The following is a 27,042-nucleotide window of genomic DNA, read 5'->3' as shown; positions in this document are numbered from 1 at the left end:
ATCATGTATCATACATTACCTTATCCATGCAGGTTAGATAGTAGGCAGGGCACAATAATTGAAACTTCCACAAGTTTAAAGGGTGGCAGTGACAGGTAACAGCAACAATATAAACTGGGCCAGGGCAAGGCAGGTAGAAATGGTAGTCATGAATCTGGTAATAGGTTGTGAGAATTCAAAAATCACATCTCCTAATGGGTGGATAATACTTCAGTTTTGCAAATGTTGGTGATGTGAACTGTGGTACATGGAAAGGATGGCATAGAACTCTGGGAGCTTGCACATGCACCCTGATTGGATTCCCATATTAACAGGCAATAGATGCATGGAGCCCATGGTCAAGATGATGGCTATGAGTAGACATGATGCTCTATCTAACCATAGAGGATACCGATGATGCAGATCTATAGGAGTAACTGCATACAGCCTGCTGTGGCATCCCAGGTATGAAAGTTAAAATGTTTAAGTGGCCTGAAACATGAAGCCAGCCACAACAGGAGTGGAATTTCTATGGTCAGAGCCACAGCCAACAGTGATGCTGACACAGGAATGTTCTAATTCATCTGAGTATGTTCAAACTATGATTGACAAGTTTACATCTGGACCCTCCCATATCCATGTACTGCATGGCCTGCAAATCCAAACCAGAGTGCCATTGCCATTTACATCACGGAAGTCCATCAGATGCAATATTATCCATTACTGACCTGAGCAGCAACAGCTGTTCCCTGTCATACATTACTTGTGAGGACTGCTGCAGCTGTAGTCTGAAAGTTCCTGAAGGAATAAGCGCCACTGCAAAAACAGTGCATTGCACAATATGGATATGTAACACCTAGTATTATTCTAATCCATCTCTTACAGGTAATCATATGGTCATTACCAGCCCAATCCCCACAGCCAAGTCACTTTGGATTTGAGGATCTACCTTATCCCTTGCCAGTAACTTCTCTACCTCTATTATCTGTTTCTGTGTTGGTGGTGTACCTGCTGTGGTCAAGATGTCCCTTACAATGTTTTGACCCCTGTTCTTGGCATATATTGGTTGCCATACATTTGCACTATCCAGAATGTTGTAGCATGTCCAGAATTTTTGCCTCATACTTGTTGTTTGTTCCTCATATAATCTGTCTTTTTCTGGCAAATCGTTGCAGATTAAAGTAATTAAATAATAACAAATATTTGAACTTCAGATTTCATATCCTTCCAAAAATTCATGCTAATACAAAATAGTCTGTTGCCATGTGGCTAAGTGTTCTTTCTTTTTTTTCTCTTTTCTTTCTCCCTGCTAATATATATATATATATATATATATATATATATATATATATATATGTGTGTATATAGATATATAGTTTCATAGTTTCATAGTATAGTACTAGGCTATCTGCCCTGGGGCATTTGTAAGCCTAGCCATAGTGATGTGGCTTTTGCCACCCCATGAAATGGTACAAAAATGTACAGAATAAATCTAGAATACTGTGCCTCTGTCTAGTAGTGACACAGTGAAGGTCCCCTTATATAATATAATTAGTTTACTGTGCCCCTGTCTAGTAGTGACACAGATGTGACCCCTGGGGTAAACTTACGATCTCCCATCCACTCATCAAGGTTTCTCTTGAAGAGAGTCAGTGAGGGGCTCTGCCTAATACAAACTGGGATCCTGTTCCAAAGCATGGGAAGCCTCTGGGTTATGAATCTATCCCTCCAGCATGTCCTATTCATACTTGTGCCGAGGTTTAAGTCTTTAGCTCTCGTGGTCCTGATGGATTTGGATTTTTTGAGGTGGAGCATGTCCATCAGATCCTGACTGGACATGGCCTTGTACGTCAGGCACAGATCACCTCTGAGCAGGCGGTATGCTACTGAATAGAGCTGAAGTTTCTTTAGTCTGGCAGAATAAGACATATGTTGGAGACCCTTGATCCTTTTGGTGAGGTACTTTTGTGGTCTCTCCAGCTGTTGCAAGTGCCGGGTGAGGTACATACCAAATGGGGCATTGTACTCAATCATGGGTCTGATGAGGGAGGAATATAGGGGTACAATGACACCCTTGGATCTGGATGTGAATCCCTTCATGATGAGGTGTGCAAGGTAGAATGTTTTTCTAACCACTTTGGTTAGAAAGGTGGCTATATATATATATATATATATATATATATATATATATATATATATATATATATATATATATACTATATATATATATATATATATATATATAGGTTCATAGGTAAGTAGTAGGCTATCTGCCCATGGGCATTTATAAGCCTAGCCACAGAGTGATGGCTTTTGCCTCCCCATTAGATTAGTAACCTGGGCCTCTGTCAACAGGGCTCCTAAAGTGATCCCAGGGTAGAACTTATGATTACCCATCCACTCATCAAGATTTCTCTTGAAGAGGGTCAGAGAGAAGCTCTGTCGAATATGGATTGGGATTCTATTCCAGAGTGAGGGGAGTCGCTGGGACAGGAATCTATCCCTCCAGCATGTCCTGTTTATTGCTGTACATAGGTTCAAGTTGCTAGAACGAGTGGTTCTGAGGGATCTCGTTTTTTTGAGGTGAAGCATGTCCATTAGTTCAGGGTTTGACATGGCCTTATAGGTCAGGCACAGGTCGCATCTGAGCAGACGGTAAGCGACTGAGAAGAGCTGGAGCTTTTTTAGTTGTGCTTCATAGGGTAATTGTTTAAGGCCCTTAATCTTCTTAGTGAGGTACTTCTGTGGTCTTTCTAGTTGTTGCAGGTGTCTAGTGAGGTACATCCCAAATGGGGCATTGTACTCTATTATGGGCCTAATGAGCGAGGAGTAAAGGGGCACAATCACCTCCTTGGATCTGGATGAGAAACCCTTTGTGATCAGTTGTGCCACATAGAAGGATTTCCTGACTGTTTTGGCTATGTGGTTATCAAAGGAGAGCATGATATCTACTTGGGTACCCAGGTCCCTAATTACTTCTTCTGTACTTAGTGGATTCCCATCTATGTGGTAGTTTGTAGGTACTTTGTTTTTTTCCAAATGGGATTACTATGCATTTTTTGGCATTTAACTTGAAGCTGTGACTTTGACACCAGGTGTTTGTCTCTGTGCGACCCTTTTGCAGGATGTCTGTGTCAGCTGGAGAGTCAATTATTGCACCCAATTTACAGTCATCTGTGAACTTGGTTGGCCACAGTCCCTCCGCCTTTGCCTGTACTTCGGAGAAATATATACCGAACAGGAGGGGTCCCAGGACTGAGCCCTGTGGGACTCCGCTTGTGACTGGTTTAGAGTCAGAGATGGCGCCTGCCACTCTTACCATGTGGGTTCTGTCTGAGAGCCAATTGGCAACCCATCTCGTGACATGGGGGTTGATATTTAAGCTGGTGAGTTTGTCTATGATTCCTGAGTGGTTTCTGGTGTTGACCGCCTTAGCAAGGTCCAGATATACTGTGTGGACCACCTTCCCTTCATCTATGGCCTTGGTGACTGTTTCAAAGAAGTCGACCAAGTTCAGGAGGCAGGATCTGCCTTTAACAAAGCCAAACTGGGTGGGGTCCAGTGTCTGGAGGTTCCCAATGTCCCTGTTAATGAGCTCCATCATAATGCGTTCCATGGCTTTGCAGACCAAGCTAGTCAAGCTTATAGGGTGATAGTTCCCAGGGTCAGTTGTGGCACCACCTTTGTGGAGTGGTACAACTGTTGCTGTACACCATTCTTTGGGTACATAGCCTGTAGAGAGGCTGAGTTTAAATAGTGATTTGAGATGGGGGTTAGTTCATTTTGAAGCTCATGTAAGACACAACCTGGGATAGCATCTGGTCCCGTTGATGCTGTGTTTTTGGCCTTTGCAAGGGCTGTCTTTACTTGTGTGTCTGAGATATCTGGAGTGCCACATTCTTCTAGGATGGGTGCTAGCCCCTTTGCTGGAGAGGGGGGGTGAAGTTTGCACTGAACTTGTCAGCCAGGATGTTGGCAATGTCGGTTGGTTCATTGTATTTATGGCCATTATGCACTAGCTCAGAGCATATCTGAGAGTTTGCCCCTAGACGCTTGACATAGTTAAAGAAGGCTTTGTAGTTATCCTTAGAGTCATTGGCTATTTTTCTTTCAAAGTTGGCCTTGGATGATTTAATGAGGGAGCGCAGTTTTTTGCTGATGTTAATCAGAGATGCTTTCTTATTTTGGGATTTTGTTCTATCTTGCAGGAATTTCCTCCTTCTGTTGTAAAGTTTATTTATGGCAGGGGTCCACCAGACTGACTTCCTCTTTTTTGAGGTGTTGGTCTTGGTTTTACTTGGGATGGCTCAGTCCATGCATTCTTGAAGGTGTTCATAGAATGCACTTGTAAAGGATTCTACCAATGGGTCATCATTCTCCATTTGATTGGGAGCTTTGAAACTTCCCACCTCAGTCTTGAGGAGTGTGAAGTTGGCTTTAGAGAGGTTTTTACCTTAATTTCCTTGACTGGGGGGGGGGGGGGTCAGGATGTGGATGTCCACTGTGATTAGTTTGTGATCTGATCTTACCAATGATGAGTTTACCTCAGGTGTGGAACATAGGTTCCCCATGTTGGTGATGACCAGGTCCAGTATGTTGTCACCTCTTGTAGGAGTGGAGACCAGCTGTTCAAGGGTGTTTGAGTTTATAAACTGAAGGAAGCATTGGGCTAGGGCGTTTGAGCTTGAGTAGTTTTCCCAGTCAATGTTTGGATAGTTGAAGTCACCCAGTAGCATGGTGTTGGGTAGAATCTTTATGCTTTCTAATGTTCTCAGGAATGCTGCGTGAGGGTCCTGAGACAAGGTGGGAGATCTGTAGCAAGCTATAAATTGAACAGTCAATTTACCCGCTGTCAATTGCACTTGGATGGGCTCAGATTCCGCGTGCTGTGCTACTAACTTGGAGGTGTGGGTGTTCTTGATGAATATGGACACACCCCCTCCTTTTGTGTTCCGGTCCTGGGTTTGGGACCTAAAGGTAGGAGTTATAGCCTGGTAGTGCTGGTATGCTCTCTGGAGCCTTGAACCAGGTTCTGTCACTGCACATACGTTGATTTCTTCCATACTAAGGAGAGCCTTGAGTGCGTGAATTTTGAGGTTTAGACTGGCGTTGAGCAGCATTACCCTCAGTTTTTGTTTATTATTGTTGTTTATGGAGGTGGGTTTGTCTTTTGAGCCTTGCCTAAAAAAGGCAGTATTGGGATGGCAAGAGTCTTGGCCAGTATTTGAAAGCCCAGGGGCGACAGGTGCAAGCCATCTCTGGCGAAGCATGTCGTCCCAGGCTGACATGGATCCCCTTTGAATGACACCAGTAGTTTAACCAATTGTTGAAACTGATAATTTTTTCTTCGTATGCTGGCATCATTTTGGGTGAGGGCAGGATGCTACTCAGAGTCAGAGTCATACCAGCCTGGGCTACATGGTCAGAGAGCTCCTCCATGTCTCTTTTCATGTAGTCCAGGGAGATACGTCTCAGGTCATTTACGCCAACATGTACAATGACAGATTCATATTTGTACTTGTTGTGGAGTGACCTGAGTGCATGTGTTATGTGACAGATTCTGGCACCCGACAGGCAGTTTACAGTAACCTTCTCCTTGTTCAGTCTAGTGAGTGGGATGTCTGTGTGCCTGATGATAGAATCACCAATTACTAGTGTGTTAGGTGTGTTATTTAGCCTTGGGGGCTGTTTTTGCTTGGCACACTGATGTTGTGACGTATGTGTTACCTGGTTTCTGTTGTGGGGTGGGGGTTGCTTGGGTGTATGCTTAGGAGGTCTCTGTTGTTTAGGCAGGTTCCTATTTAGAGCCTCCGAGTATGTTTTTGCGTGTTTCTGAGAGTTGTTTTCTGGTGCAGCTATGGCTGGTCTATGTGAGTCTCGTAATGTGGTGCTAGTGTTGCCCTTCTCCTTGTGACTGGTTGATCCAGTTGTGGGTTAAAAGAGCTTAGCCTCCAGCTTGGCTGTGTAGCTGCATCTCTCAGATATGTTTGTGTTGGTTGGGAGGAGGAGGGGGTTGTCTGTGTACATGAGGCAATTGTAACATTGCATCAGGATGCCCAGATTCACCAGATGGACCAGAGAGCACACCTGAAGTTGTCCCTTGAACATGCCTGAATAGATGGTTGGGACTGTATTGCTGATTGGATACTTCCTGAGTATAGGACTGAAGTGCAAGCTGTAAGCTAGTGCTAGTTTTAGTGAGTTTTAGTAAGTGCTGATCTTTAATTGCCTTATTTCTAGTGCTGGGTTGAAGTGTTTCAAGTTTCAAGGGGAAAAACTGAAGTGCAGACTTCGTGGAGCCTGGAATAGTTTAACTGCAGCTAAACAGTGGTGTGCAGTGCGCAAACTTGCGCAAAACTGCGCTAAGCGGTTTTTATACCAGGGAGATCAAAAAGGATAGAAATTAGCCCAAAATTGCCAATGAGCTACAAGTTGCTGTGCTGGGACAACTCCTACAGGGACAGATAGGCTGCTCAGAGTTCCCTCTCTCACAGTGAACAAGGAAGCCACCTAATTATCCAAGTATGATGTGGGCAACACTGGAACCTTTACCACAGTCCTGGATTCAGCAAAGCCTGAAAACTGGGCTAAACTAGTTCAGAAAGGTGGGAAAACAAGGAATTTTTTTGTTTTTTTTTCTTTTTTTTTCAGAAACAACAGAAATGCAGAGTGTATACACATATATATATATATATATATGTTTTCACTCACTTCTACTGAATGCTTCTATTGCAATACCTGATTTTATGTTTGTATGAACAGCACAGTTACTGGATAATGTAGCTGATTGTTGGTATATGAGAGTTTCTATTTGAGACGAGTTTTGCTATTCTCTAGAGCTGCTTCCTTTTTTTCATATATGTTACACACTCCAGCTGGCTGCCTTTTCTGAGTGCTTAAATATCAGATTTACAGATTGTATAGCAAAGAGTGGGAACTAAGAGATTTCCACCTGTCCCTCTAACATCTGTAAACCTACATCTCAGTAACCCCACACTTTCATGCATACACATATCTCTTGTTACTTTATTTTTCTTTCTGTCCTTCTATACTGTGGAAGCCATCATTTCTGTTTTTAGTAATCCCAAACTTGCATACCTACAAATATCTCCTGTAAGCTTATTGGCCTGTTTAAAGGCTAAAAAGCTGAAATGCACAACTGTGAAATATGGTGCACTACTCTTGTTTGTCAAATATTACTTAAGGTGGATGAGTATAGACAAATATTACTGTACCTAACTAAATCGATACAAAACCAAAACCAAAAAACTGTTAAAACTCCACTAATGGTGAGTGAAATACTGAAGCAGTGGGAAAAAACAAAAACAGACTTTATTAGCGTAAGTGCTTTCGGAGAAGCAAATACCTCTCCTTCATCAGACATTTTACAAGCCAATTAGAGCACCTTATATACACTCAATAAACTTTCAATTAAAATTAATTAGGTGCGATTAGGTTGATTATTTTAAATAAACCATTGCAAACTTGTTATCCATTTAAATAAGATATTTTCTTTAAGTCATTCCATATTACATCTTATTATTAGTAAAAAAACTTAAACTTAAACAAACCATTATGTATTCTAAAAACTATTACACATGCTAACCACAGAATACTGCTGATGCCTATCAAAATTCCACTTGAAAATAAATTATGTCATTGTTCAATTTAGTATCTATGTATTTATTAATATATAAGAAAAACAACCTTATCTTCTCAAGGCTAATAATTTCAGAATGTAATAGTTTTTAGAATACATAATGGTTTGTTTAAGTTTAAGTTTTCTTTACTAATAATAAGATGTAGTATGGAATGACTTAAAGAAAATATCTTATTTAAATGGATAACAAGTTTGCAATGGTTTATTTAAAATAATCAACCTAATCGCACCTAATTAATTTTAATTGAAAGCTTATTGAGTGTGTATAAGGCGCTCTAATTGGCTTGTAAAATGTCTGATGAAGGAGAGGTATTTGCTTCTCCAAAAGCACTTACGCTAATAAAGTCTGTTTTTGTTTTTACCCACTGCTTCAGTATTTCACTCACTATTAGTGGAGTTTTACTGTACCTAACTAGTTCAACCACCAAGAACTCCTTAACTTTTTTTCTATTCTCTAACTCCCAGTGAAGCAAGCACATGTACCTTCTGCAGCAGCAGTAGTTAGACTTATCATATCACACTACCTAAAGAACCTGCACAGCTGAACATCACCTGCAGTTGGCAAAAGTTCACAAGGAACAAATAAAGTTAAATCTATGTAAGGCAGTCTGCAAATAACTTAATTTGTTAAGTCTAGTGTGCATTGTTTTGTAGTGTTGAATCTACTGGAAGGATACCCCCTTCCCCACCCCACTTACCCACACTCACAGGCCTTTAACTGCTGAAGGTGAAGCTACATTAACACTTCAACATATTTCACTCTTATCAGTGTAATATATCCCTGGAAAGATGTTGAAAAGCCCATAACTATAAAATTAGATGCTGTGACTCGAGACAAGTATTAGAAAGTAGTAGAGTTCAGACACCTTGTCTTTTGTATCCATGAACATCCTAGCTCACTGATTGTTTATGGTGGTAAACCATCTGGGGGTTCTTCCTGCTTCATTTGCTCCGCTCACTAAGCTCCTCTGCCCTTCTCCCATATCCCACCCTCCCCAGCACCTCTACTCTTATCCTAAGCAAACCACTCCACCGCATTCCTATGATCCAGTTATATAGAACTTTAACTTGTCCACACCCATATTTCATGCATACCTTACTTTCTTCTCTTTAGCCAAACTTATCTGCTCTCCCTTACATCAATCACCTTGAATTCACATGCCCTCTACTATACTTTTTTGCATCTTACTCACCTTTACCATCACGATACCATCACCACCTCAAACTATTGCAAATTAACTCCAGGCTTACCACATTCTCTTCTACTATACACACAAACTAGCATTGCACCATAATTTTACTACTGACCAGTCACATCTCCCCTACTCATCCTTATCACAAACTGCAAGGTAAAACACCTAACCACATTATCAAAGGACACTCTGAAGTCAAAATATTTCCATCCTTACCTTCAGCTGCACACATATCACATGATAACATAATCTCTATTTACACCTGCACTACATTCAAACACACAAACTCCACGTTTACTATTGTTAAACCGACCATCACAGCTGACATGCTCCTCCTAACTTGCCCAGCCTCTTTACTTTTAATTCCCAACCTCACTACAGCTGTATCTGTGCATACCCCCCACACCAATACACATCAACAACCTCCTCTAACCCTCTCCCAATAAACTACACAGCTTCTCACATATCTACTCCCAGCTTTTCCCCTATACCCTCCCATTTTATTCAAGCCTCAAACTGGCCTCCTCACCTCATATGAAACCACACTTGACACCAGTACCCTCATCTAGGAATAAAAGAAACTTTTCAGAATAATTAGCTATGCTCATGCCATTCACCAGGCTAACCCTTAAAAAGGTAATTCCTCTGTACCCCAACTACTCTCAGACAGTCTGTTTCATGAATGCATAACACTGCCTCTTTTTAGGTCTTTTGAGTAGATGTCTTTTGATACTTTATACCTCAATGTTTGACTTTTGTATGAACTGTTAATTTAATGTATTCCATACTGATTGTATCATCCCCTTGAGTGTATGCAATGAAAGCTCTCATAACATGAAACGAATGTTCCATGTAATTTACTGTTATTCTATGTATGTGTTGTTTGGAGCTCATCTCCCTGGGCCTCTGCTGAAAATGGACCTGTTTCCAGTCAGACTTTCCTGGTTAACAAATGTAAAATAAATAAATAAAAATAAATAAAAATAAAAAAACACTTCCCATAGTATGCATTCCTCATTACTTATCAACTCAAATGTGGAAATGTACAGCCTAACCCACACTCTAATCCTAACTACAAGAGTAACCCCAAAGATTTAAACATACTTACACTTAACCTTAGAAGTATATGTCATAAAATAACCCCACTGCATGCCTGGATTGATCAAAATAAACCTGACATACTAGCCTTTACTGAAACATGGTGACATCCCAATGTAAAAGACTCAGAAATAATACCTCCAAACTTTACAATAACCAGAAGAGATATATCTAAAAAATGGAGGGGAGGGATAACACTTCTATATCCCTCTACACTTAACATCACATCCTACACCAGTAATATACCAATTCTGAGGTACTAATCTCCTTTTTGAACCTCAGCATATCAAAAAGAACCTGCATAATAGTAATATATATCCCATCAGGTAACAATATGCCACTGTTGGAAAATAATTTATCCTGGACATCCCAAACAATAAACCTTGAAACAATAATCTTAGGAGATGTAAATATAGATTGGCAAACCATAGCTTCCGACTCCCCCACAGATAGTATAAATCTTTATGCTTTTACTCATCTTATCAATGTTCCAACAAGATGCAGCAAAGATCTTACCTGCCAATCCACCTTAGACTGGATTCTAGTATCCCAGGCTGCCAATTACCCCTCTTCTGGTACACTGTTAAGCTCCCTGAGTGATCACCTGCCAGCTTACTCTTTTAGAACAAACTCCCAAAAACTAAGAGTACACACTATAAAATCAGTTAGGAACTCAATTAATTTCTGTCAGCATAAATTCAACCTACAGAAAATGGACACCCCTTAAACAACTACCCCTTACTGATGCTGTACTATACTTTAATAACACCTTCCTTCACATACTTAATACACTAGCTCCCATTCGTATGAAAAGAATCAAAATGAACTCAGCACTGTGCCTCTCTAAGGAATGTAAACACCTGATGAAGCAAAGGAACCTAGCCTGGTCAACCTGGAAACAAAGCAAAACTGAACAAAATCATGTTAATTTCAAAACACTACGTGACAAAGTGACAAAACTAATCAACAGAGATAAGAAGTCATATTATTCCCAGCTTCAATTCCAGCATAAAATCACCCTCAGTAAATTTTGGCACTCCATATCTTCTCTACTTAACCCTGGAAGAAATGGAGAGCACACCCTATCACCTTATACCCCTCCATCACAAATAGCCGAAAACTTTAACAAGCACTTTATATAATTAATTTCAGACCTACTAACTAACACGCCTAATGCTGGACCCCCCCACCCTTCAACCTATTCAGACACCGACCCCAGGCTATCAACTACTTCTAACCCTGTCATTACAAACCCCCCTGCTCAACAAAATGTCATACAAATCCCATTCTCATTTCAGCCCATACCCACTGACACCATTAAGAAACTGCTACAAAAACTAAAATCCTGCTCTACTTCAGCTGACAATCACCCCGCTCCCATACTACCTCAAACTGGCTGTTAACACAGTCACCTACCCAATCAGTATTCTTATAAATAGGTCTTTATCTGAATCAGAAGTAACTAACATATGGAAATAATCTCACATCACCCCCATCCACAAAGGAGGCAACTCTTTCGATCCATCCAATTTCCATCCTATATCCATCTTGTCACCCATATCCAAAATTCTAGAGACAGGTATACATCAATAGGTAATGCAATATCTATTGCAAAACAATCTTTTAACCAAAACCCAACATGGCTTCCAACCTAGCCACAGTACAACTACAGCCCTATTATCTTTTACAGACACTATGAACAAGGCCAGAGATGCAGGATGCTATGCAGCCTCAGTGTTCCTTGATCTCTCCAGGGCCATTGACACAGTGTCTCACCCCTTACTTTTGAACATACTGTCTAACATAGGCTTCTCACATAACACAGTAAAATGGTTTCAGAGCTACCTCAAGGTTCATAAACAAGCAGTGAAATGGTCCAACAGACTCTCACCCTTTCTCCACAACCCTACTGGAGTCCCCCAAGGCTCCATCCTAGGACCCCCTACTCTATAACATTTTCACAAACAACCTTCACACTACCTCTCATCCTGGGGCCCTCATTCAATATGCTGATGATTCCACCATAATCTGCACTGCTCAATCGCTACCAGAACTACTTTCAAAAACTTAACAGTCCTTTACTGCAGCTGAATCCTGGCTAAGAAATGCCCAACACTTTCTTAATCCAAAGAAGATGAAACTAAAACTCTTTCATCCCAAAACCACCTCCCCTGTCATTGATCATTTCAACATCCTTGCATCTGACAACACTGCCATAGAAACAGTGCAGGAAACCAAACTTCTAGGTGTTATCATTGACAATAAACTTTCATTTGACCCCCACATACAGCAAAATATAAAGAAAGCTCATCAAAAACTGGGACTCTTATATAGAAACAAGCATTTCTTTACTGCAGCAACCAAAACTATCCTTGCAATAACATTTTTACTTCCCTCCCTTCTTTATGGTGCCTCTAGCTTAACTAACTTACAAAATTCTACTCTAAGCAAGTTGGAACAGTGCTACAACAAAGTTGCAAAGTTTGCCACAAACTCTAAATATCACACACACCACTGTAAACCACTCCTAGAATTAAACTGTCTTGACTGACCCAACCAACTTGCTTTTATTCAGCTATCCACCTTGCACAGCCTTATTTTCAAGCCTACTGCCTGCCCTGCACTATCTAATCTATTCACACCTTACACACCAAATTGATCCCTACAATCAGTAGACAAAAATCTCTTAGCTATCTCAAAACCCACAAGAAAACGGGTCACCCTCTGTATTCATACTATGTCTCTATACATTGTAATTTACTACCTCTAGCTACTAGGTCTATGCCTGGCCTAACCCATTTCCACGCCTCTTTAAAAAAATCATATCAAAAATACATTGATAGTATGGGTTGGGAGGATGGCCTACTGGTTAAGGTGTTTGCCTTACAAAAACAAGGTGCAAGGTTTGAGTCTCACAAGGGATAATTGTCAAGGCTTACAATGACTTGCAAGGGCAGTTAGCTTCATACTAACCTATGAACATGTCTCTGCTCCAGCATAAAGCCTGCCTAATGCTCATGTCTCCCTCTTCTGTCACATTTCAATCCCTCACAGACTGCAAGATCCTAAAGCTCTTCTAACTCCTTCTCTGCTTCTATACCATACGCTTAAGCTACTGCTCAGGCTATATTGCTTCTATTCTTCTTAACTCTCTCTCGCTATATATCTCCATCACTAACTTTTTGGCTGCTATTTCATAGGTTCATAGGTGTGTACTAGGCTAATGGCCCTGGGGCCTTTACAAGCCCAGCCATAGGATTACCCTGACATAGTGCCACCCGACCTTAGTTCCCAGTGCCTCTGTCTAGTAGACCCACTGGAGTTATCCCCAGTGTGAATTTCCTGTTTCCTATCCACTCGTCAAGATTTCTCTTGAAGAGGGTCAGCGAGATGCTCTGCTTGACATGTATGGGAAGTCTGTTCCATAGTATGGGAAGTCTATGGGTTATGAACCTGTCCCTCCAGCATGTTCTGTTAATAGTGGTAATGAGGTTGTGGTTTCTGGAGCATGTGGTGTGGAGGGATTGGGATTTCATTAGATGTAGCACTTCTAACAGAGCTGGTCAGACATGGCTTTGTAAGTCAAGCAGAGATCACCACTAATCAGGTGATATGAGTCAGAATAGTTGGAGTTTTTTGAGTCTGTCCATATAGAACAAGTGTTTAAGGCCTAGGATCCTCTTTGTGAGGTACTTTTGCACACTCTCCAGTTGTTGCAGGTATCTAGTGAGGTACATGACAAATGGGGCATTGTACTTGATGATTGGCCTAATGAGGGAAGAGTAGAGGGAGACAATGACCTCTTTCTTCCTGGATGCAAAACCCTTAGTAATGAGATGTGCCACATAGAAAGACTTTCTGACCACAGTGGCAATGTGGTGATCAAAAGAGAGGTTGCTCTCAACCTGCATTCCCTGATCTCTTATAATGCCTTCTGTGTTCAGTGGACTACCAACAATGTGGTAATTCATGGGAACCGGGTTTTTCCCAAAGGGGATGACGACACATTTTTTGGCATTGAGCTTAAGGCCATGCTTCTGACACCAGTTGTTGGTCTCAATGAGGCCATTCTGTAGGATGTCAACATCAGTTGGGGAGTTAATAATAGCACCTAACTTGCAATTGTCTGCAAACTTTGTCAGCCAGAGTCCCTTCCTGTTGGCCTGGACTTCAGAGACGTAGATACCAAACAGGAGACTACCCAGGACTGAAGCCTGTGGGACTCGACTCGTGAATAGTCGTCAGTCTGACTTGGAGTCAGCTATTTTCACACTGTGGGTTCTATCTGTGAGCCAGTTTCCAACCCATCTAGTGATATAGGGGTTGATGCCAAGCTTAGTGAGTTTTTCTATGATTCCTGAGTGGGGAATGGTATCAAAAACCTTGGCCAGATCAGGGTAGGCTGTTATGAACCACCTTGCCTTCATCCACAACTCTGGTGACTGACTCAAAGAAGTCGACCAAGTTGAGCAGGCATGATCTACCCTTCACAAAACCAAACTGTGTGGGATCCAGAATTTGGAGATTCCCTATATCCTTATTTATTAGGTCCATGATGATGCGTTCCATAGCTTTGCATATCAGACTCATCAGCCTAATGGGGTGATAGTTCATTGTGTCTGTAGTTGCTCCTCCTTTGCTGACTGTAGCAGTGCACCATTTGGTAGGGACAAAGCCTGAGGTGAGGCTGTGACTGAACAGGGCACACAAGTGAGGTGCCAGTTCACACTGTAGTTCATGTAGAACACAACCAGGGATATTGTCAAGCTGTATTCTTGGCCTTGGACAGAGCTGTTTTAACCTGTGCAGCAGTAATACTGGGTGCCTGGCAATCTACTGGTATTGTGATTGGTCCTTTGGTGGGGGAGAGAGGGGTAAAGTTGGCACTGAATCTGTCAGCCAGTATACTGGCAATATCTGTTGGCTCATTGTGCAGTAGCTCAGAGCACATCTGGGTATTACCGTGGAGATTCTTTACATAACTATTGAAGGCCTTGTGGTTGTCTTTACTATCTGCTGCAATTCTGTTTTCATAGCTAACTTTAGAGGATTTGATGAGGGATCTCAACTTTTTGTTGAGGCTGATAAGGGAGTTTTTCCAGTCTTGGGACTTCACCTTATTTCACATCAGTTTCCTCCTTCTGTTGTAGAGTTTGTTTATGGCAGGTGACCACCAGATTGACTTCCTTTTTTTGGAGGAGAGCGTCTTGGTTCTATTGGGTATGGCGAGATCCATGCATTTGTGTACGTGTTCATACAGTGCATTGGTGTATGATTCTGTGGTCACGCAACTATTCTCCATTTGCATGAGTGCTGTGAAGTTAGCCACCTCTGTTTTTAGGATCCCAAAGTTAGCTTTTGAGAAGTTTTTCATGGTGGTTAACTTTGCGGGGTGGGGGGTAGGGGTGGTATTGGGAAGGATGTGGATTTCCAAAGTGATTAGTTTGGGATTGGATCTAACCATGGAGGACCTGACTATTAGTGTAGAGCAACAGTTGTCCATGTTAGTAAAGACCAGGTCAAAGATGTTGCTACCACTAGTGGGGGTAAGAACGAGCTGGTCCAGGGCTTTGGAATTAATGAACTCCAGAAAATGGTAGGCAAGTTTATTGGTACATGTGTAGTTTACCCAGTTAATGGAGGGGTAGTTGAAGTCGGATAGTAAGAGAGTGTTAGGTTGGGCCTTAATATTCTCCAGGGTCCTTAGAAACATGGAGTGTGAGTCTTGGGACATGGTTGGGGACCTATAGCAGGCTACAACCTGAATCGCTGTCTTAACCAATGTTAGCTGCACATGAAGTATCTCTGATGTGTTATGTTGGGCTACCAATCTGGAGGTGTGTGCATCCTTTATGAATATAGAAACACCACCACCTTTGGAGCTTCGGTCGAAGTTCTGGGGCCAAAAGGTGTGGAATGAGTTATAGCCTGCTAGTGCAGGGGTGCTTTCTGCTGCCTTGAACTAGGTCTCTGTTACAGCACAAATGTTGATGTTCTCCATTTTAAGGTGTACTTAGAACAAGTGCATTTTGAGATTTAGACTTCTAGCATTGAGCAGCATGTCCCTCAGACAGACATTCTATTTTACATGTACTATAACAGTCAATGTCACACATTGCACTACCTACGTACTTTTTTTTTTTTTTGGACACTATTTACATTATGTATGATGAGAATGACTATTATCGTCTGTAATATTTTAACTGTATAGCATTGTCTAGATACATAGTAATATATTACAACATCTTGTAGCAGTTTGTTCTTTCAACTTATTTTTGTAAAGTATTTCAAATGTAATTTGTATTGTATTGGATTATACTGTATTTGTATTGTACTGTATGTGGAGCTTTTCTCCCCAGGCCTCTGCTGAAAACAGGTTCTGTAGACCTCGTCAGACCTCCCTGGTAAACAAATGTCAAATGAATAATAAATAAATAAAAATGTTTGTCTATCAACTTTCTATTTTTATAAGAGGAATATTTAAAATTGTCTCTGATTTTGGGCCTTTGAGCCCTCATTAGTTTTGATTTGTCCAAAAGTCCTGCACTAAGACATTGAAAGGTTTGTTGGTTCCCCCTTAACCACACCTATTGCAGAGATCTTATGTCAACAGTATTTTCCTCCATTCCCTGCCATACCTTATCCTGATATACCTTGCCCATGTTACATTTGCCCCAGATTCACATGTGATATGTCTGAACAGCTTGTAGTAACAGCTCAGTCTCTTAAATGATGAATTTTTTCAAGTGGCTCTCATATGGGCCCATGTCAAGAAATATATATCTGTAGATTACATGTTAGTCAGTTTGTGTGTACATGGCCTTCTGTGGAGGTACATTTGTGTGCTGCATTCTCCCATAATTACTTACCCCTTTAATGTTATGACCATTCCATCCTTAACTCTGCAAACTGTAGTAAAGAACATCTTATAATACCTTTTCCTGCATCAGCTTATTTATCACTAGAATTGCTATGTACGTACTGCCCTACCTTTTAAAATGTGTTGCCATGCCTCACCCTGTGTATGGAGGGCATTATGTCCTGTGTGTCATGTACTTCTTTAGCTACATATGGCTCAAAATCTGCCCCCCACACCCACACAGCTATGACAGTGTCATGTCACTGAGCTGTGCTCCCACACCCACATGCACCACTTCTTCTATGTTTCTGTTGCTGTCATCTACCATGGGTGTTGAGTTCAGAAGTGGGGTACAGTACTAAGTGTCTCGTCATTCTTTAGTATGCCTATCTCAGACTCTTACTCTGTAAATACAAAATCCTGATTCCACAGCTGCTCATCTTAGTTGTTTTAAATAGTGCTGAAGGAGGCATCTTTTCTGCAGTGTGTACCAGGAAAGGGAGAGGGGTGATCATAATGTTAGATGGATGTAGCAAAGTAAAGTATACACATTGTATGAATGCCTGGTTGAAGCCCTAGAGTTTTACATACATCTAAATTGTTGCTTTGTCTAAATTAGGGATTGATTAAATGGTTTCTCTGTACATTTATACGCTGCTTGGATGGGCTACTCTGTGTTGCCTTTCATTGCTATATACTGCTAGTGCATTGACCAGTTCTGATCAAATTTGACCTTGCTAGCAATGCCAAAGACACCTTGAAATGTTTTTATTTAATCCAAGTCCATATGTGTGCATTTAAAGGACATTTACTACTATCTGTTGATACTGTTTATTGTGCCAAAGTTTCGTTTGTTTGGGATAGCTTTGTTTTTTTTGTATAACAAGAAAAGGAAATTGCTGGCATTTTGGGAAATCTGTTTGCTCCAGACTTTGTTTGCAGCTGCTTTTCCTGATTGGCTATGACTTTCAAGTGAAGCTTTTAAATTGCTACATAGTAGAACGTGTTGCTGTATTTGGCTGGATAGCATTGTGCTACATTCCTTGATACATATTGCTCCTGGCTTGACCAGTTCTAACCATAACTGACATTGCTGAATCCCACACTTTGGTGGGGTATGTTGCAAGGTATAGACACAAATGGTTTGTTACAAAAGTGTGTACAACTGTTATCTAACATTTTCTACATTCATCTTGTTCCCTCACCTAGTTTGTAAGATTGTGAAAGGTCATTGCTGGTTGGGCAACTTGGGTCTAAACTGTGCTGAGTTGCATGCTAGTGTTTTTTTTTTTTTTTATAGGATCTCCATGTTGCTCCCAGTTCAGCTGTGTTGCCTTATGCACTGTTGTTGTTTTTTGTTATATGTTTTGGTTGCCCACAGGTCAGTTGCTCAAATTGTTTTTGTTGTTAGAGTTCTGAGGAAGTACTGATGTTTTGGGTGAAAGTGTTTAGTTCTTTATTTATTTCACTACCTTGTGTAATTCTTGAGAGTTGGGCTACGTGAATTGTGACACTGGTACATTTTTCTTTATACTTGGGTTAATGATTGATAGTAACTATATTTGGGTGCATCCAAGTATGTGGCAATCAAGTCTGATAAATCCTAGAAGCAACCATTTTGGGGACTTGAGCGTACATGTGTGTATTTTGTAATATTGGAATCAACATCTGTTCATTCTGCTGTGTACAGCTGAGCCTTGAAGTGTGTGGTGTGGTATCCCAGCCATACTCCAGTCATACATCTAAACTTGTCATTCTACATTTTATTCTTAAAACCTATTCAATTTTCATAGTGTTTTTACAAAAATCTTTATTAAATTATCACTTAAGACATAGGCACACATACAGTAACAGAAATAAATTATATTAACGTCATTATTTACATGCATTATACATTATATAGATATTTTCTTTCTTTACAACTCTCATTTAGTCCAACATTACATAAATTGCTCAATTCCTGCCTACCCTTGCACCTCATTCCTCCTGGTGAACATTATTTTGCATATATTATTCTCAAAAATTCCATTTATTTCTCTGTAATTTGCTCCTTCTTTTTTCTAAAGAGCCCACTTCCAGTTTTTTTATCTGCTTTACAAAATACAATACTTCAAATACAGTTAGTTTAGATTTTGAGTTCCATTTTTTACTAATTGATTTTATTGGCAGATAGTAGAATTAAACTTAATCCGACCTTACTATGTCTAAGCAATTTAGGTCTTGTGTCCCAGCTAAAAGAATAATTTCCTTACTTACAGCCATTATTTTGCCAAATATTTTTGGCAGCGTACTCTGTATGGTATGTTTAAAATCTGCCCACTTATTATACTCCAAAAACACATGTTCCCATTTATCTCTTTCTTCCCCATCACACCTCCAACATTTGCTTCCTACCTGGGGAAAAAGTCTTTGAAGTCTGCTTGGGATATACAAATACCTAAGCAAACACTTGCAAGTAAAAATCCTACAAATTTTGGACTTTGTTGCATGCTTGGGACACTGCAAGTGGATTGGCCTGTTCTAACCACCTCTGTGTCTCTCTGAGGGTAATGACCTGAGTTGATGTATTTCCAGATAGTTGCTTCATTTTCTGCATCACTATATGGCAGTTTATAGGATGCAGATATCTTGGGTGCAATAGCCCTTTGTGGGAGGAAACATAAAATGAAATAAATGTACGCCACAACTGATTTTTGACAAAACAAATATGCTTGAATATATCCTTCCATCATGCACAAAGTAATTGAAAAGTAAAGCTCTGTATGAGCACAAACAAGTCACATGTTAATACAGAATCAAAACCCCCTCAAAAAAGAAAGGAAACAAAAAAACAATGCGAAAAGTATGTCAGGAGGACAACAGTTGTGAAACTCTGTAGTACATTGCAACATTAATAAAATAATTTACACTTTTCAAGTAAAAATTGATAAAACATTTCTGGGATATTTACTTCCCTGGAGGGCAGGCAGATATATATTAAGGCTTAACACATTTTGTGGGCTAATAATGCAACCCCCCCATCCTTGTTAATCAGCAATACAGCACTCTTCAGCAATAACTGGTCAGCTTCCTAGGTAGACGTTTTTATAGATGTCAGGTAACATTCTTTACAAATATTTTAATGGACAATAAATAATTGATATACATGGCTATGCCAGCAACAAGGAAGAAAAATGCAGACAGTAAACCAATGGGAGTATTGCAAAATGCAGTCCAACAGTAACATTAAAATAAAGCAATTTGGTAAATGGCAAAATACCCCCGCAGCAAGTAAGTTGTTAAACTACAAACAAGTTTTGAAAGCAAATATCAGTACTGAGCACTCTGGGTCCAGTCTCTCCTATTACGATACAAGTTCCTTACTGACACAGTTTCACAGTCAGTCCTCCTTGATGTATAATTACCAAGGGTGTATCTGAAAGAAAAGACTTAAGAAAGTCTGTGTGTACTTTGACCAACTTAGGAGCTTAGGACTTAGTCTGCTAACTATCTTTGTAGCACAAGGTGAAAGTAAACAGAGTTTAGAGAAAGAGGTCATATAATACAGGGTTCAAATGCACTTTACAGATATTTTTATGACTAGATTCAGAATAAATATTGACACTCACTGTTGTATATAAAATGAACATACGAAAGTCTGTGAAAATTTAAAAAAATCTTACCTGTACTCCATGTGAATGGATTTTATAAAGGATTTGTTGTTGTAACTCACCTGTCTCATCATTAATAATAATACATGCTATGAATGTTTCACATATGACATTTTGTAAAGTATAATAACACAAAACTAGTAACATGAGTAATGTGAACATATGTGTCATACATGCTGCATAGCCTATCCATATCTGACAAGTCTTCATCATGGTAGTAATACATTTTATTGTATACTTTGATGTCATGAGTAATTGTACATACAGTTGCAAGAATGACCTGCTGTCATTCTCTCTGTGTCCCCTTTCAGAACATTTGCCATTGCATGAAATCCTGAAAAAGTGTAACCTAAATGCAGATGAATATGTCATGCTAATACTATAACTGCTGTGTTCCTTGTTACACATATCCATTAAATATGTTACTCTGCAATGCAAGGTAATTTTTTTTTGTAATGCCATTTGCATTTCTGCTGAACTTGGCAACATGGAAACAGGGTTTGTGGCTGAAGGAGAAAATTGAATAATTTAATCTTGGATCTTTTCTTCATAACAAATGAGCCTAGTGCTAGTGTACAACCATCAGCACTCTAGATAGTACTCAGTGAAGAAAAATGCTCCTATCAGGTAACTTTCTCTGTGGCAGAAGATGTGAGCTTAGAGAAAGAGGAGTGCTAATGTAGGGTATGAATATAGCTTACAGATAATTTTACAGGAGGGCGTGAATACATATTGCCACACATTTTCTTATATTATTGTGTTTGAAACTCAGCTATTCTCAGTATTACTAACAAAATGTGAACTGCTGTCTGTAACCTTTTCCATTACTTGGCATTACCAAAAATCCTAATAATGTATGCCAGACATTAAAGGTCTGATGTGGCAAGGAGATGTGAGAAGGATGAATGTGTTACTGTAATGCACTTCTTCCTCTGATCAATGCTAGATAATCCCCTTTGATTGTTTTAATTTTCCTTTAAATATTTTCCCTTGTTATTGTATTTTTAAATAATGACTTCTGAATTTGCTATCCACTCTGTGTGCACAAACTTTATTCACAGTCAAAGGAAAAAACTGAAAAATTTAATTTGGTCTGCTTCTATAGTGCAAACAAGCCTGGGGCTGGTGTATGGCCGTCAGCACTTTGGATAGTACTCAGTGAAGAAAATGCACCTGTCAGGTAACTTACACTCTGGCAAAAGATGTAAGTGAAATGAGTTTAGAAAAAGACAGGTGATACAGGGTTCAAATCCATTTAACAGTTTTACACAAGGGGTCAGAATGCCGTTTATTACAACATTTTTAGGAATGCAACAATTAATGCAACAAATTTGTTGCAACAAATCTTTAATGCTTGCTATAGAAGACCAATATAATGTGTGTAAATTGTGTTAAACATTACAATGATGATATTTAATTTAGAATGCAAATGCATATTTATGATGTGCAGAATAGTATTGTTATAATTATAATGAGTTATCACATAGCATAGGTATGTGTTCAGGGTAGTATGTATTGTGAAGTATGTATGTGACATAACCCACCATGTATTTCTAAGGTCATGCAACTGCATTCATCTGAAATGTATTTGCACACACAAATATTGCCTTTTACGTATAAATGCAGTGCCATGACTAAGTAAAGTCAAACGTGCAGGCATCTCTTTAGTATATTTCCATTCATTCTTAAATCAGTAAACCTCTAATTAATATGCTAAAAAATATGTTGTCCAGTAGCACTGATGGTTAATAAGTAAAGTTTAACATTTTAACCTTCTTTTTCTCATGGGTTTGATTCCCAGGTGGTACTACTCAATCTTAAAAGTGTGTAAGTCCCAAAAGCCCAATATGTCACAAGTCATACCATTTTCCTCCAACTAACAAAGATTATAACAAACACCATAAAGTATTTCAGTGTATAACGTTGGGACAAGTGCCAGTAGGTTGAGCATCACATATGGCCAAATCTCATTTCCATATTTCATACCTTCCATGTTTTTGATGTATTTGGTGCTAATGTATCTGCCAAGCCATCACTGTGCTTTCATTTGCACAAATGCAACCGGCAAGGCTGTGCACCTTTGTGAACAAGCTATTTCATGCAATATCTGAATTGGACACCAATTCAGACACATATTTCTAGCTTGATTTCTGCAGACATAGCTGATAAAGGTAGGGATGTTGTTCCACTTAGAACACAAAGGTGGGGTGTTGAGGAGTTCACTCTTCAAGTGCTACAGCTAGAGGCAACTGCAAGGGGATATAAGGCTAAGGCTTAGAAAAGCTTGATCAAGGCTGACTCCAGCGTAACCGGTATCTCCTTCATTGGGGATCAGTGTCATCATGACTACAATGATATAAAGAGATGCAAGTGGGATCTATTCGGCTAATTGAAGGATGAATTTAAGACTGCAAACACCCCTCAGTTGTGTAAATATACTGACCCATCACCTGTCTATGATATAACATTGATTACTCAGTCAACACAGTTATAAATTATGCTTTCATGTTTTTTTTTCTTTTCTCTAATGTGCAGTTGCAGAAGAGATAGGAGAGACTGATTCATCTCAGAGAATCACAGGCTAAGTATGCATCAAGTCTGAATGCAAGACAAAGAAGTATAGTCTGCCCATCATAACTTACATTTTCTATCAAGCATACATGCCTGCTCCAATAGCCCTTGGTTATTGCATTAGGCAAAAGTATATCAACATAATTGTGTGTGGGTTCAATACCCAGAAGTATACATTTTATTGTTTTGCAGGAATGTATTTATAAGAAATTAACTGCAATACTGTATGACATCATTTTTTTTTTGTAAATCCAGTTATTAACTTTGAAAGCATATATTTTATACAGCATAGTCAAATACATGTCTCTATTTGTCATACCATACCATTGTGATTGATTTATTTTATAACACATTAATGTCTTCACATCATATCTCAATGTGGCAAAGGTATACATATGTATTTCTCATATTGGTTTATGTACTGAAATAGTAAAATGTGACATGTTAATGATCTAATTCCATTCTGTCTTCCTCCACCTTATCTCTTTTGTTTAAATACATTACTGCTGATAACAAAATGACAATCAGCTCAGGGAGCTAGACTGACCAATGCAGTCCACCCTGGCATACCTCAGGCAGCACAGACCCCCAGCAGATCTGTGCCACAATCTATCAGCATTGCCTCCACAACTCCTTCCTTACTTTTTACACCTGCATCAGATAGCTCTGTACTGACTTCTGGTGTACTGGTACCCTCTGAGTGTAGTATTAGTGGAGATGACAATTTTGTCACCTGTCAGGAGCTGTAAGAGTTGGTGGAGGTCTTAATAGAGAGTGGTCTCGGTACCTGAATCAGCAGGGTTGAAAAGATCCTGTGCTGTATTGTCAGATCAATACCATGTCTGGCACTGACCCAGGCAACTGAGACTGGAGATAATGATGACAGTTCTGAAGGTGAGAACCATGGTGCCCACAATGTTTTGTGTCCATGATCATCCCTGTGTTCTGTATGTTATGAATGTCTATGCCTGCTACCTAATATAACACAACATTCTCATTCCTTAGCACATTCTCCAACATTCCTCTCTGTGTGTCTCTCTTTCTAAAAAAAAATGGGCACATGTCCCACAGAAAAAAATATGCCTCATAGAGAGCTCTCCACTTCACATATGTCTCATCTTGAAACGTGATTTGGTCCGATTGATTATGCAACATTATTCTGTTATTTTCACCCATTCCTAGTGAGGTGACTCTCCAAAGACATGAAATTCTGTATACAATTCTACACGTATGTTGTGAAGAAGTGGATAGCTATTGTGCTCTCCTATTACCTTCCTACAAATTCTTGTATTCTTTCCCCAGTGCCCCTCTGCTTACCTCCATTTTCACCACAGTCCTATCAACCACTTTTATCACACATTTAATCTGGTCAAAAAATAAATGGAATCACACAAAACATACATGGCCAGAAATGGCCCATGAAAAAGTCTTCACTTTTTGTTTTCAGCATTTGCACAAAGATTGGCATCATGTACCAGTACTGAGTGACTGTGAATGGTATTTCACATCCTATGGCAAAAAACTAGTGCGTTATTGCTGTCACCGGCACTACTCTGTTTACTTTTGTACAAATTTGCTTAAATCTACTGTGTTATGGGAATACAGACTAAAGACAGAGCAAAGACACTACTTTTCCAAAAGTTATTCTAACAGTTCTTTGTCTGCTGGATGTAATAAAATATAAGTTCCTATGTGTGTTGAGATAATCCCCTTGTCTTTCGATTGATGTTTTTTGTAGTGCCAATGGTTCAATTACACCTGTATGTCAAATTATTTCATGCCATTTTTTTAATCCAATCAAATGTTTAACATGAAACATCTGTATTTATGTCCAGTGAAGCACCTAAGAGTAACACATGATAAAGATGGTCCTAAATGTCCCATAAACAAAACTCTTGGTAATTCTGTCTCCATCACTCTCCCTTTCAATCTCTATCTGTCTCTCTCTTCACACATTCTGCTTCAGTAAGTTAAAATATGTGTGAATTAGACGTTCCTTTGTGGTGTGCATAGATAAAGCTCATATCTACAGACTGATTTTTGAATACTTTGAAGGCCATTAATCCAGAAATATGTTAAATTGCTATTGACTGTTTTAGTGTACTATATCTTGTGTGGCTGTTGCCTACCTATGCTTTTGAGTCATATGACCCTGCTTACACCTGACTTTACAGTGATGAAGGCTGATGCCTACATTTTCCCTTGTCTGAATCTGTTGTGAATGTCCCTATAAATGTGTCAGTTAAATTTAAAAAGTCTTGAGTTCCCATGTTGTAAGCTCAGAGCATCCTCACATTGTACACTTTTATTTTATACTGTCAAGGGTTCGCATCCAGACATATGTCATACATTTATTTTCACATATTAATATTATCTGTGTGTGTGTGCTGCATACATTGTCAAACAATAGTATCCTCCTTATGTCTTTATCATATTTCCACTCTCCTATTCTGTCTTCATCCATATTGGAAATACTTTATTGCCCACAGCAATACATCTGAAGTGCACAGACTTGCAAAGTATGTACACATTTCGGCAAATTAACGGTACTTATTGTCATCCTCCCCTTGAGTTTCTTGACAATCAGTGACAATTGGAGGCATTATAAAAGGCCATAGATTTAATTTAGTAAATTTATATGGGTCAGGAAATACAGGATAATACAACACAGCACAGATATGTGTGGAAATGAACCACAAATCAGTCTCTTTGTATGTCTGTATGTGTATCCCTGTCTCCAAATCTCCCCTTCTTCAACCTCTTCTGTCTCATCAAATAAACCTCCTTCCTTAATACTGTTTTCATAAGCCATGCTTCCTCCACCAATAGCATGCTTGGTCACAAATGTGTTTTATAATTATTCACAACATGCTTATATCTTCCCAGAAATAACTGCAACACATGAGCTGCATTCCATGTTTTAATTATTTAACTCATTCCCCCAAATGAAGCTTTGGAATTTTGCACTGTAACTTCCAAAAAATCAAATGATGTCCTTACATTTCAAATAAAAGTGCATTTCTCTGGAATCATACAGGTTACTAAAAAGGGCAAATAGCAAATCTTCAGAATAAACTAGTGATAGTATTCTTTAGGTTCTAGTTCTTAAACTGGATTTTAAAAGTCACAGAAAATATAGTAACAATTAAACTTCTAATATTCGTAAATAACTTGCAATGACTGGCATTCATGGTCCAGGTCTTTGTAAGTGCATAGCAGTCATGTACAGACAGCAGCACTGCTGATGTGTAAATAAGTTCAGGGAAATGCAGGTGCAATTAATACAGAAAAGCAAAGCAATTTCTGTAATCATGCCCACTTTTTGTAAAAGTGTTAATTGTATAAAGTCTGCCTTTTCATAAGTGCGAGTTATTTAGTGGAATTGTATGTGGTACATGCTATAGTATATTGCAGGCAAGCTGCTGAAAGCATTATAGAAAAGCTGCAGACTGTGCAGCAACAAAGATATTTTTTTTTAAAAGGAAAGGGGTTTTTATATACAGGTCTCCATTTGTGGATACCTTGATGGTTTCATTAAAGGACAGATTGAAAAAAAAGGAGACAAAGTAAAAAAGTGAACACAGAAGTGAAACATAAAGATGGTTTAAGGTCAGAGAGAATAGGCAGAATTTTTTTGTTGGGAAGTAGACCTCCTTATTTTTTCTTTTATTTTTTTCTTACAAGAGGGTAGTGTGGGTGGGAAGTAGGAAAGAAGGTGAAGGGGAAATGGTAAGGGAAGAAGGGCTGAGAAAGTACCAGCTGTAATTCTAGTCCATAGATCCTCACACACATCTACATCAAGATGGTGTGGCAGTGGGGTCTATATTATATCATCGAATGCTTAAAAAAGCAAACGATGAATAATTGACCCCATTTAAGTGAAAGCTTACAATCTCGAAAGTTCAGAACAGTGATTTTTTTTCCAAGGGAAAAAAAATCGCTGTTCCAAAAAAAAAAAAAAAATTTAAAGAATACATAAAGTGGGAGATCGCACTGGGAAATAATTCACTTAAAAGCCACTTTGTTATTTTG

The sequence above is a fragment of the Protopterus annectens genome, chromosome 1.part0 (genome assembly GCF_019279795.1).
Source record: "Protopterus annectens isolate FY-2018-M chromosome 1.part0, PAN1.0, whole genome shotgun sequence".
Taxonomy (NCBI): domain Eukaryota; kingdom Metazoa; phylum Chordata; order Ceratodontiformes; family Protopteridae; genus Protopterus; species Protopterus annectens.
The sequence above is the reverse complement of the archived record's forward strand: the minus strand, read 5'-3'. Positions refer to the sequence as shown.